Source organism: Rattus norvegicus, chromosome 12 (assembly GCF_021556685.1).
Source record: "Rattus norvegicus strain SHRSP/BbbUtx chromosome 12, alternate assembly SHRSP_T2T, whole genome shotgun sequence".
Classification (NCBI taxonomy): domain Eukaryota; kingdom Metazoa; phylum Chordata; class Mammalia; order Rodentia; family Muridae; genus Rattus; species Rattus norvegicus.
This window is the reverse complement of record NC_141545.1, coordinates 51,661,487-51,674,597: the sequence shown is the minus strand read 5'-3', so window position 1 is coordinate 51,674,597 and position 13,111 is coordinate 51,661,487. Positions and strand designations below refer to the sequence as shown.

The window sequence follows — 13,111 nt, the reverse complement described above, 5'->3', positions numbered from 1 at the left end:
CTGATGGCCTACTCCCCCATTAATCTCTTGCAATTATAAACCCCAAATCTTCACAACAATTGGTCCCAGATGCCCACTAGAGGGAAGGCTAATCGCCTCCTTCCCAGCTGAAACCAGCTGTTCGGCTACAGTTTCTGGGTCAGGGAGAGAGTTGGGAGGTCACACGCGGCCGAACGGTCCAACGCTGCCTGGGTAGAGATCCTGCCGAAGGTAGGGGCGTGGAGGATGGCGGGGGGGGGGGGGGTGAAAAGAAATGCCCTTCAGGGGCTCGGAGCACCCTGGGAAGGCACCTCTCCTGCAGTCAGCCTGGGCCGGTATCTCCCTGCACTCTGAGCCACTCTGATTTCTCATTACGAACACACGCTAATTAGTGCAGATAATTAGCTCTTCATAGCCACCCGGCCGAGGAGCTCCAGACAAAGAGGCTCAGGAGGCTGCGGACATGGCTAGTCGCCTCCGGCCCCACAGCCGCCACCAGAACACCCTGCCAGCTGACCCCAGGTTTGGGGGAGGAGGAGTGAACTAAGGTGAAGGCCTAGGTCAATGGCGCTTAAGGCACACGGCCCCTGCTGCTGCGGGCAGAACCGATTCAGACCTCAGCACTGCAGCTAATTAAATCAATATGAGATAATGAACGGCAATTAGAGGTCCAGCTAGGCACATCTTCTCTTGTAAATACTGTTTCTCTCCCAACGGGGAGCTCTTTCTTAATAATCTGTTTGTGTTTCATTTCCAGGAACTGTAATTCCCCTAAGAAGCTCCTGGGGAAGTGATTTGTTTGTCTGTACAACCACCAAACCCGTTCCTCTAGACTCGCCTGCCACTGCCTCCGCGCGTAGATAATCTGCTTCAGTCTTACTGTTTTAGGTTTGCTTGTTTTTGTTTGTTTGTTTGTTTGTTTGTTTGTTTTAATTTCTAACCTGTCCAGGGAGCATTATGCAGGGGTCTCAGCCCTCAAAGGAAACGGTAATAAATCCCTTCAGGGGCCACAAGGCTGGAGGCAGGCTGAGGACTCCCATTGCTCAGAGGAGAAAACTGAGGTATGGCAGCCAGGAGTACGATGAGCCGGTCAGGTGATCTCTGCCCTTCAGACCTCTCACTGCTCTCGACATGGTACGTGGGGTGGGGGCATGAAAAGAAGCCTTCTACCCTTCAGGAGCTCCCAAATTTGTCTAGCAAGACAGACTAAGACTCATAACAATTAGAGAGCAATTAGGCACCTAATTGTGTGGCGCCAACAAGCTCCGGGTTCAGTGAGGGTTCTGGGATAGGGAGAAACAGCAGCAGCATCAGGGCCCAGACCTCTCGCTCTCACCGTTTCCCATCAGGCCCTGCTTTCTGAGCCCTGGGTTTTTATTTATTCACTTAAGAGTTCCATGATTACCCTAAGGTCAATGTGTCTAAAGCCTACCTGCTCCTCGGCTCATTTCCCTTAGAGAATTAGCCAAGCCCACAGCAGGGCAGTATCCAGGCATAAAGAATGAAACTGTGTCATTTGCAGGAAAAAGCATGGGGAATCGACATCATCACGTTAAGTGGGATAAGCCAGCTCAGAAAGACAAACACTGCATGTTCTCCCAGAGAGACATCAAATTCAAATGTGTGTGTGTGTGTGTGTGTGTGTGTGTGTGTGTGTGTGTGTGGTATGTGTGTGTGTGCCTGTGTGTGTATATATATATGAGTGCATGTGTATGTGTGTGAGCCTGTGTGTGTGCATATGTATATGTGTGTGTATGTGTGTGTGTATATACGTGTATATAAGCCTGTGTATATATATATGAGTGTATGTGTATGTAAGACTGTGTGTGTATATGTGTGTGTATATGCGCATGCACCTGTGGGTGTGTATGTGTGTGCAATTATGTGTATATGTACATATGTATACATATACACATACATGTGTCTGCACATGTCCCTGTGTGTGTATGAGTGTGTACATGCTCACATGCATGCACACACACACACACACACACACATCTACACACAAAAAAAGAGAAATACTTTATGGGGGTAAGCAAGAGGTCTCAAGGGAGGGAGACAGTTGTGGGAGTGATGGGTGGGGAAAGAGACTCCACACATTTGCTGTCATACAGAATCTAGACATAAGCATGGATACACATGGAATGGAAACAGAAGAGAGATCCATTGAGAGGTGGGGGTAGGGGGACTGGAATGGAGAGTGGGGAGACAGTGGGGAAGGATAGCGGCAACAGAAGGAAGTGGCTCTGTGTGGTCACGTCATACCTACTGACGTACATGCTCACTGAAACGTAGTCAAAAAAAGGAAGCATACTGCTTGTGAGGAGTATGAGCCTTCCTCACAATGTCTCATGGCCGCACCATTCTTAACATCTGGTACTGTCACTGCCTCTGTCCAGGGCACATCTATAAACTATTTCATTTCATCTGCCCAGACACCAATTAGAAATGTATGTCAGCCCTGCTCTGTAAACCAGGGGTCTGCAGCTCAGAGAAGGGACATGATAGGGAGCCCCAGACTGGAGTCAGCAGAGTCCAGTTTAAATCATACCACCCAACTCCACAACCTTCATAGGCTGTGCTTCCTGGGAGGGCCTCTCTTTATTTGAACCAGAAAGTCTTGAGTCCTCCTATTCCTGCAGGTAGGTAGATAGATGTACATGGCTTTGTGCTGCTTAGGTTTCTGTCCACCTGACACTAGCCTAGACATATTTGGAGAGAGGAATCTTAATTGAAAAATAAAATGTGGAGTTGCGGATTTAGCTCAGTGGTAGAGTGTTTGCCAAGCAAGCACAAGGCCCTGGGTTCAATCCTCAACTCAAAAAAAAAAAAACAAAAAAAAAAAACTAAAACTCATCATCAGGCGGATCTAAGAAAGAAAGAAAGAAAGGAAGGAAGGAAGGAAGGAAGAAAGAAAGAAAGAAAGAGGGGGGAGGGAGAGAGGAAAGAAAAAAGAAGCAAAGAAACAAAGAAAGGAAAAGGAAAGGAAAGAAAAACTGCTTCAAACAGGTAGTCTGAAGGAATTTCCTTGATTAATGATTGATACAGGAGGGCCCAGCCTATTGTATAAGAAAACAGGTTGAGCAAACCACAGGAGCAAGACAGTAAGCAGCGTTCTTCTATGGCCTCCAGGTTCCTGCCCTGATTTCCCTGGATGATAGACTATCAGCTGTTAAACGAAACAACCCCTTTCTTCTCCAAGTTGCGTTTGGTCATGGTTTTGTATCACAGCAATAAGATGTGCATGCACATACAGGTGCACGTGTGTGTGTGTGTGTGTGTGTGTGTGTGTGTGTGTGTGTGTGTAGCCGTCACACTGGCATTGGGATCCAACTGCTCTCCCTTGTTATTTGAGGCTGGGTCTCTCAGCTATGCACTCAGCTCAGCTGTCCCCCATCTCTACCTTACCGAAGGACTGCCGTTGCTCTGGTGTTTATGGGGGTTCTGCTGACCTGAACCCTGATCTTCAAGCTTAGATGGCAGATACCTTATTCACCGAGCTCTATTGGACCTTAGGATTTGTGCAACTGTCCTACAGTTGGCCAAGTTCAGATGTCAGACAATCCATGTCTCTCCTCACTATTCCTAATGCCAGTAATGACCTAGTCAGTGTCCTGACACCTCCCCCCACACTTCCATGTTCCCAGCTCCCCAGAAAGCCCTGGACAGGAAGCCAGCCATCTAGGCTTCCCCGTGGGTTGCTGCTGTAGATGTGAGGCATGCAGAGTGCTCCAGCCACCTCTGTGGCTACAACAATCAGTGTTAGTCAGCTGTGGGAGCTGGCTCATTAATGCTCCTGGCCAGGGACTTCTCTGAAGAGCTGCATAGGATGAGCTTAACCCCCATGGCAGCCAGGTGGCTCCACCAGAAACAGTTCCAGTTTCAGATTTGAAAGCAATGCTCAGAGAGGGTAAAGGACAGGGAGAAGAAAAGCAGAGCCCGCACCTTTCAGGACCTGCACAGCTGGCGCTCAGTTCTTAGCAGGACCACCTTGCCTCTCCTCTCTCCAGTGACCTCACCCTCCTCTGTGAGCTCAGTTCTTGCTTTCTTATCATGGTGGGAGCTCCCTGCCCCCACTTTCAGGAGCATAAAAGTCCACCAGCAACAACATCTGTTGAAAATAAGAGTTGAAAATCCGACTAGATTTTGCTCTGTCCTCACCAACTTGTGAACAGTCAGCCACAGCCCCAAGGTTTCACTGACTAATGGAATCCAGGGAATCAGAGGTGACAGGGTCAATGGAGCTGAAGCCATCTGACTCCGAAAACCTGACCTTTCACACAACCTGAGCCCTCTGGATGACTCCTGTGTCCCTCTCTCCCAGAGAGTTAGAACTCTTCTGTTCTACTGGCCTCCTTCTCCTCGTGCCCCGCCCCCCACCCCCACACACCAGTTAAATGTATCTTTATCTCCTGGAGTTGAGGCTGACATTTCGACTCCATTTATTTTATGCTGAAATAACAAAATATTGGACAATAAGTAACACACAAAAAAAGAAAAGGATTTCCAAGGCACTGCAGTCCAAGTCTTGAGGCCCCAGCCCAGTCAGATGCAGAGGCAAGGTGCAGACATGCACAAAGAAGCAGACACAAGGAGCTGGAGAGGCTGAGGCATCTGCTCCTGATGCAAGAGGGGAAACCTGAACCCAAGGCTTCCCAGGAGGGAGCTGCAGCTCCTCTCCTGCACTCCCCAGAGTGTCCTGGGAGGCAGGATACCCACACAGGGGAGACTGTTCTGGCTGTAGAGACAGGAAGCATATGCTGGCCTCTAACCTGTGAACCAGCAGAAATTTTCTCCCAGACTGACCCAGTTACATTACTAATCTGAGATGAGATGGTTCTGTTATTGGGTGATGACTGTTATGGGAGTGACGACTATGATAGGGTGATGACTGTTATGGAGTGACAACTGTTTGGGGTGACAACTGTTATAGGTAATGATAGTCATGGGGGTGCCGAATGTCATGGAGGTGACAACGTTATTGGGAAATGGCTGTTATAGGGTAATGACTGTTAGTTGACAACTGAGAACAGCACTAATCTAAGCATTTAGATGGCTGTTTAACCCAAAGTCCCACAAGACAACAGCAGCAGGTCCCCCCTGCAGTCAGCAGCAGATGACTGTTGTGGGAGTAATGACTCTTATGGCATAATGACTGTTACTGGGTGACAACTGTTATGGGATCATGACTGTTATTGAGTGACAAATGTTATGGGGTAACAACTGCTATGGTGTAACAACTGTTATGGGTTGACAACTGTTATGGGGTGACAACTGTTATGGGTGATGACAGTCATGGGGGTAATTAATGACTGTCATGGTGGTGACAACTATTATTGGGAGATGACTGTTATGGGGTAATGACTGTTATTAGGTGACAACTGTTATGGGGGTGATGATTCTTATGGGGTAATGACTGTTACTCGGTGACAACTGTTATGGGGTAACAACTGCTATGTTGTAATGACTATTACTGAGTGACAACTGTTATGGGGTGATGATTGTTATGGGGTGACAACTGTTATAGGGTGACAACTGTTTTGGGGTGATGACTGTTACAGGATGACAACTATTATTGGATAACAACTGTTGTGGGGTGATGGCTTTTACTGGGTAACAACTATTATGGGTGATGACTGTTATTAATAGGGTGATGACTGTTACTGGGTGACAACTGTTATGGGGTGACAACTGTTATGGAATAATGACTGTTATGGGGTGATGACTGTTATGGGGTGACAACTGTTATGGGGTGATGACTGTTACTGGGTGATGACTGTTATGGGGGTGATGACTATTATGGGTTGACGACTGGTATGGGGTGATGACTGTTATGGGATAATAACTCTTATGGGATGATGACTGTTATAGAATGACAACTTTATGGGGGTTACGATTGTTATGAGATGATGACTGTTATGGGAGTGACAACAGTTATAGGGTGATGACTGTTATGGGGTGACAGCTGTTATTAGGTGACAACAGTTATGAGGTGATGATTGTTATAGAATGATGACTTTATGGGGGTATTGATTGTTATGGGGTGACGACTGTTATGGAGTGATGACTATTATAGAATAACAATTTTATAATGGTAATGATTGTTATGGGTTGATGACTGTTATGGGGGTAATGATTGTTATGGGTTGATGACTGTTATGGGGGTAATGATTGTTATGGGGTAATGATATGGGGATGATGACTGTTAAGGAGTGATGACTTATGGGGTGACACCCCTTATGGGAGTACCAAGAGCTTTCTGGTTGGATCCAAAGTTTACTCCACAAGGGGGAGTTCATTACAGGATAAGGTGATCTTGGTGGAAGCTCATGGCTGTGGCTAGGGGTCATAGACACTGGGTAGGGGGACCTGCTGCTATTGTGTTGTGGGACTTTGGTTTAAATAGCCATCTAAACGCTTAGATTAGTGCTGTTCTCAGCTTGGTCAAGAGGCTTCTGGTGATGTGAATGACACTAGCTATAGATTCCAAGTGCTGAGAATAAGTTGTGAGCTCAGCCCCAAATCAAACATCGACATCACTGTCCACTCCAGACTCAGGGAGAACTCAAAGCAGCCCTGATTCTCTGCGCAAGACCAAACATGTCAACATTCCATCACAAATTGGAGAGGCTCTCGTGAGTCCCCACCCCTTCCTGAGGAGCTTCTGGGGGAGGGAGAGTCATTTTCTCCAGTGGTGTACACACCAGCAAGCACCTGCACTCCTGTGGATGACCCCACCCTACACTCACGCAGGAGACACCAGTGAGACGCAGCGGCCTGCAAAAACAGACGTGAAAGTAGGAGGGGACTTGGGGAAACTGGGGGTTCTGCAGGAAAGGGAGGGGGAAAAGCTTATAAACATCAAAGAATGAGGGTTACAGTGTTATGTGCATAGACACAGGATTACATTACATATACACGAAGGAGCCTTGGTCACTGTCAAGCCTGGGAAAGTGTTCAGCCAGTAAATTCGTCCCTTGCAGGAGGCATAAGGTTCTGAGTATGATCCCCAGGACCCATGTAAAATTCTGGGTGTGGTGGGCTTGCCTGTAACCTGAGTTCTGGGGATGTGAAGACAGGCAGGTCCACGCGGCTCAGATATCCTAGGCAAATCAGTGAGTCCGACCAGTGAGAGACTCTGACCCCAAACAAGGACTGCTACTGAGGAATGGCTCCTGAGGCCAGTCTCTAGCCACCACATCCTGTCACACACACACACACACACACACACACACACACACACACACACACACACACACACACCAGGTTGCAGTCACACGAGCTTAGTGTTCCTTCTCTCAGGACCAGAAGTCCTGCAGATCCAGAGGGGCCTGAGCACGCCACGTTGGTGTGGCCCAGCACAGAGCACTCCGGGTTCCAGAGCTTCAGTGAGGGACTTACCCTGGGACAGGAGACAGGGCCAGGTATCCAGCTAGTGACACAAGAAGCGGACAGAAACCACTTAGAAGAGAAAAGATGTGCTCCCAAGAGACCTCAGACCTATGGATTGTTCAAGACTTCAAGACTCTGGGTCCTTCCCAGCCGTGCTTTGTGTTTTAAGTCAAGGTGGATGGTTGATTGCCTCTGGGGTGGAGTTAAATTAATAAGGTTTCCATCCTTGGCTTCCCAGACTACAAGCTGAAGAGTAGAATGTCCACGCTTCCATCCAGCTGCCCTACACAGAGCACATCCGGTGGGCTGCAACCAGCCCCGGTAGCCCGGAGTCTCCTGACGGATGAGCCAGAGTCCTGCGACATGGCTGTTATTGATTTGAGCGGTTGTTGGCAGAGGGGAAGGTTGTAATTGCCTCTGTAGTTTCATTGTAAGCACCCAGAGGGGAATTAAAGCCTTCGGCTAATGGGGTGCCGCATCCCCAGCCTGTGATACATTAGTTCCAGCCAGATCCCCGGAATACCAAGCGGAGGCTCAGGGCATCATTTTAAAGCAGCTCCTGTTTGGAGCTGAGGTCCTTTGCAGACTCGAGGAAGGGAGGGATGGGGTGGATACCTTTGTAGTTGAAGTGCCAGAAAAGCTTAGCATCTGTAAGAATCACATCGGGCCTGTTGGATAAAACCAGGTCTGCTGAAGGCATGTGGGACAATGTGGGAGATGGGACCCTGACATTGGTGACAAAGGCCAGACTCCTCTGTATCCAGGAAACTGTTCAGACCCCCTGCACAGCCCAACCTGGCCCACATACAATCTCAAATCTACCACAGACTCGGTGGGCAATCTAGATCTGAAGACATGGCCGTGCTAAGAGGCTTTCTTCCCTACTCTGAACATCAACGTGTTGTTTCAAACCAGTATTTCACACGGAAAGCCGTCGGAGTGCCACAGGGCTCGGGGAAGACATTCAAAACATTAATTCCCTTTATGTCTGTCACGGGCCTGAGGACAGGCCTGTCATTCATATCCACGTATAAGTGAGCAGTGCAGTTAATCAACAGTCAACACATTAATAATCTTATATGGACCCAGTATTCAGAGAAGGAATAAGACTCCACGGTCACGTGAATGCTTAGAGAGTGGTGGAGAGGGGTTTCTGAGGACAAACCAACTCTGGGGCCTAGGTACATGAACTCCACTAACAAGCTCTTGGTTTGAATTTTATCATCTACACAGCAGGAAGGCTTGCGGGTAGACAGTTTAAAGGTACAGCCAGGAAGGTCTATCCTCATCCAAAGATGGTAAGGCTCTCATTCTCCTGATCCAACATTTCTGAAGGCCACCATTTCCTGAGCAAATGCTTGCATGCAGTCCTACTCTAGCCTATGCTACTGGGGTAGCAACAATAGGCCAGTCCAGATTCCCAGAGCTGAGGAGAGACACTGAGGTCCCCACGGGACCCTGGGACTCTCCATGTCACTTCCAGACAGTGGTATCTCCCTCCCTTCCCTGCCCCCAGCATTGCTGTTCTCATCTGGCTGCCCCTCACCCACCACCAGCTCAGCCCAGCTCCTGGGCTTACATCCAAGCTGAGAAAAGATGGGACGTATTTTATCCAGGGACCATCTCTCATCCCGTCGTTGACTTATAGGGAATGAGAATTTCTCCCGGGCAGACTCTCTCCCACTGTCATGTGCACATCTCTGGGGGAGGGGCCCAGGTGACCTTCCTGTATACCCCATGGATCCAGTGGAAGCCGCTTTCTCTGAGACTGGGGCCTCCTATCTAAGGTTCCTGGGATGGGAATTCAAACAAGACAGAGGGCAGAGCTTTCAGAAATGGCTGGATCGGGAGGCTGGGCCTTTCCTCTCCACACGTGCCCACCCTAATCAGTTTCTTGTCCATCCTGGGCCTCTGTATCCCCATCCCCTCACATGTGTGCACCAAAGCCTAGGAGGTAACCTTCGGTCACCACAGACAGCTACACCCCAGCTGTAAAGGCACCCCATAGACACAACACCCATTTCTGCAGGGGACTCATACTGTGCAACCCTCGAACCCTCCTGAGGGCGAGGACCCCGAGGATGGACACCCTCACCAACATCACTGTGGAGGTTGTGAGTATCCTGGTGTGAAAACCATCTTGGCCACTTGTGACAGTCGACCTCCCCGCAGCGAGGGCTGCTCAGCAGTCGGAATCACACATCCGTGTCTCGATTTTTTTTTATTGAAGTTGTAGTGGCTTCCCACAGCTCAGCAATCTGAAAAAGGACACGGTTATTGTCTTATAGTTTGGAAGTCCAGGAGTCTAAAACCAAAATGTCAGGGAATGGAAAGAGGGAACTATGGGTAGTCTTTGCCCATAAGAAACTGAGATCGGGCAACCTGTTTTCTAGGTACATGTGCATGTGCGTGTGCATGTGTGTGTGCGAACATGCGTGCATGTGTGTGTGTATGAGAGACAGACAGATAAACAGACGACACAGAGACAGACAAACACAGAGAGACAGACAGACAAACAGAGAGACAAACAACACACATACACACACACACACAGAGAGAGAGAGAAACAGAGACAGACAGAGACATAGACAAACACACAGAGAGACAGACAGACAAACACAGAGAGAGACAGATAGACAAACAGAAATAAACACACACACAGAGACACACGGAGAGACAGAGAGATAAACACCACACACACACACACACACACACACACAGAGACAAACACCACACACATCACAAAGAGAGAGAGAGAAACACCACACACACACAAACAGAGACAGAGACAGAGACAGAGAGAGAGAGAGAGAGAGAGAGAGAGAGAGAGAGAGAGAGAGAGAGAGGTGAAGAGGGAGGGAGAAAGACGAGTAGAGACCACGATCATGATGAGGTCACTCTGGGTAGCTTCTAGATCCATCTCCCGTGAACTTGGGTTTTGAACGCTTGTTTCTTGTTATATTTCAGAGGTGCCAAAGCCTCTGAAAGGCTTGCTGAAAGAAGTGTGTCACTGGAACTGGCCTTTGATGGATAGAGTAGGCTCCCGGTTCTGACCTCTCTCTCTGCTTCCTGGCCTTCAAATAAACAAACAACTAAAGTGGCCAGGGAACTTAAGCCAGTGACGTGAGCCCTTGGCGTGGTCAAGGGTGGTGACATTTGAGCAAGACCTAAAGGAATGCCATTTCGAGAAGAGGAGATGGGAATGGAAAGGCCCTGAGGCAGGAAAGGTGACAGAGAGTTGCCCGTGACTGAGTGGATGGAGAATATGGGGTAGCAACGGGGCAGGAGGTTGCCAGGGGCCAGGTGGAGGCTTAAAATTTTATTCTCCGTAGCGTGGGACTCCAGAATGACCTTCTGCAAGGAAATGGTTTGCCAGCGGTGTGGCGTGCTCACACTTGCCTTCTGCATGCTATTCTCCAGTGAGTGGCCTTGTTTTGAGGCTATGGGAATCTGGGCGGCACCTTGACAGGAAGTATTAACTGGGAGGGCCAAGGCTGATAGTTCCCACCTCTGGTTCCTGCCTCGATTAGAAGTTCTGTGAGCATCCACTACTGCCCCACCCTCCCCCAGCCATAAACTGAGCATCCAGGGCCTGGAAGTCTCCCCTCCCTGCTGATGATAGCATTGTGGCCACAGAGACATGAAAGCAAGGGACACACACAGAACCCAGGGCAAGCTCAGCAGTAGAGAGTCCTCTCTGGTCACCAAGGCAAAGATCTTAGGGCTCCAGTTAACCACTTCCCTGAGTGTCCAGAAAGCAAGTGAGACCCTGAGACCCATTGGTGCCTTTGGGACATAAGCCAGGTTTCCCTCCGCCCCCCACTCTCTATTCTTATTTCTAGCATGTGGCCATCTTCTGGGGATGCCCACTTCCCAGATGGTCTGAGGTTCAAGTCAGTCCTCTGTCAGATGTACAAGGTTAAGATCAGAGCTGTGGGTGTCTCTTTTTATCCCGAGTTGGCCTTGGTCAGACTGCCTGCTTCCTCTGTATCCTCAACCAGCAGGAGGATACTCCCAGTGTTCCCTGTGTCTGCCAGGTAGACTGATGGTCCAACTTCAGATGTCAGAGAATGGAACCCCAGGGCTGGTCACGTTTCCCCCTTGTCTGACTTTTCTCTCCAATACTGTTGTCTTCCTTTGCTGCCTTATTAACAAAACAATTATTTCTCCTGCTTCAGGCCAGGCAGGCAGCGCACATCTGAGAAGCAGACGTAGAAAAACTGGAAGAGAAGATTGAGCTCAGGGGATATGAAAGGCAGAGCCCTGGACAAGCCAGTCCCCTCACACTCGGTCCCACATCCACCATGCCTCTGCTGGGTTTACATCTATAAGCCTGGATTTCCTTGCAGGAGGTAAGTCCGTTTCTCCTTGTTCCTAGCATAGAGCCTCGTGCTGACAGGCATTGCATTTGGTACGCACCCCTAAGCCTGGGCCGCCAGGTTCTGCCACAGTTCTACAGCATGGATGCTGTGCAACCCTGGACAAGAGTCTCAGCCCCTCTGGACACCAGTCACTCTTGCACCATCCTGGAAGAGCAAGCCATAGGGTTCCCTGAAGCGGGATCAGGCTGCGTGCTCGACCCCCAACCACGAGCCAGATGGCAGTGATAAGCTGAGGAAGGAGCCACTGTCTTCTGTATAATACAGCCAGGCTGACGGACGTGTGGGTTGGGGCGGGGAGACTTATGTTGGTATTGGTTCATATGAGCTTAAATCAGAAAGCAGCTCTGCAGATGGGGCTGAGCATTCCCAGAAAACAGCAGTCTTGCCCAGTGGAAAAAGAGGCTCCCACCACAGCTGCTAAAGCAATAGGAATCATGTGTCCTTGGTCTACCCAAGTATCACCTCAGTGATTCTTTTCTCAGCTCTGTGCAAGGGTTGAATGTGTCCATTGTAGAGATGGTGAAACTGAGGCTCTGGGGAAGGAAGATGACATCCTTGTGGAGCGGAACAGAGTGTAAATCCTAGCTTTGCTCTCAAATACCCTCCTCTACACAACCATAGACTGCAAATGCTGACTCCCATCCCCTGAGGCTACCATCCCTGCTGGTAAGCCCCACTGCAGAGTGCCAGAGCTGGGCCTCTGAACACAGTCTCTCCACAGCCTGTTTGTTTGTCAGGTTTTACTGGGACTTGAGGAGAAAGGGGCTCTGGTTCCCAGCCAGGCCCTGTCAGCTATTCTGATTCCTGTGCTCTATTGGGTACTTTCTGGAATGCCTGGTAGAAACGGGGCAAGCCGTCACTGTAGATGAATGTTGTCTACAAAAAACAAAAATAAAAACAAACAAACAAATAAAAACAAGATTTTATTTGAAGACCCACAGCATATCCATCCAGTGGAATACTAGTCAGGAAATTTAAATTGTAAATAAGTAATTTTTTTAAAAGGCAGCTATGAAGGCTGCAGAGCTGGCTCCGTGGTTAAGGGTTCGGTTCCCAGCATCTACATGTCAGCTCACGAACATCTGTTTCTCCAGTTCCAGGGAGTCCAGTGCCCTCTTCTGGCCTCCATGGGTATATGCACCAAGGAGACCAAAACACCCATATACATAAAGTAAAATAAAATAAAATAAAAATCAAGACTTTAGTTTAAAAAGGCGACAGTGAATCCATTAAATGCCATGGAAGACCCCCCAAAGTGCCTCACAAGATAAAACCGCAAAGGCTCCAAACCAGGAGGCTCTGCCCCGTGACACCGGGCAGGGACACTGTGACAGAGGTTTATCGGCCTCACAGGTCAT

General features: G+C 49.0%; 1 long non-coding RNA gene across 1 annotated transcript; it reads left to right on the top strand.

The window, feature by feature from the left end:
* The first annotated feature begins 127 nt into the window (after positions 1–127).
* Positions 128–12,687, top strand: LOC148002374 (uncharacterized). Its single transcript, XR_015634974.1, has 4 exons — positions 128–210; positions 737–1,113; positions 11,550–11,723; positions 12,236–12,687. It is a non-coding gene; the product is annotated as an uncharacterized LOC148002374 (long non-coding RNA).
* The last annotated feature ends 424 nt before the right edge of the window (positions 12,688–13,111 follow it).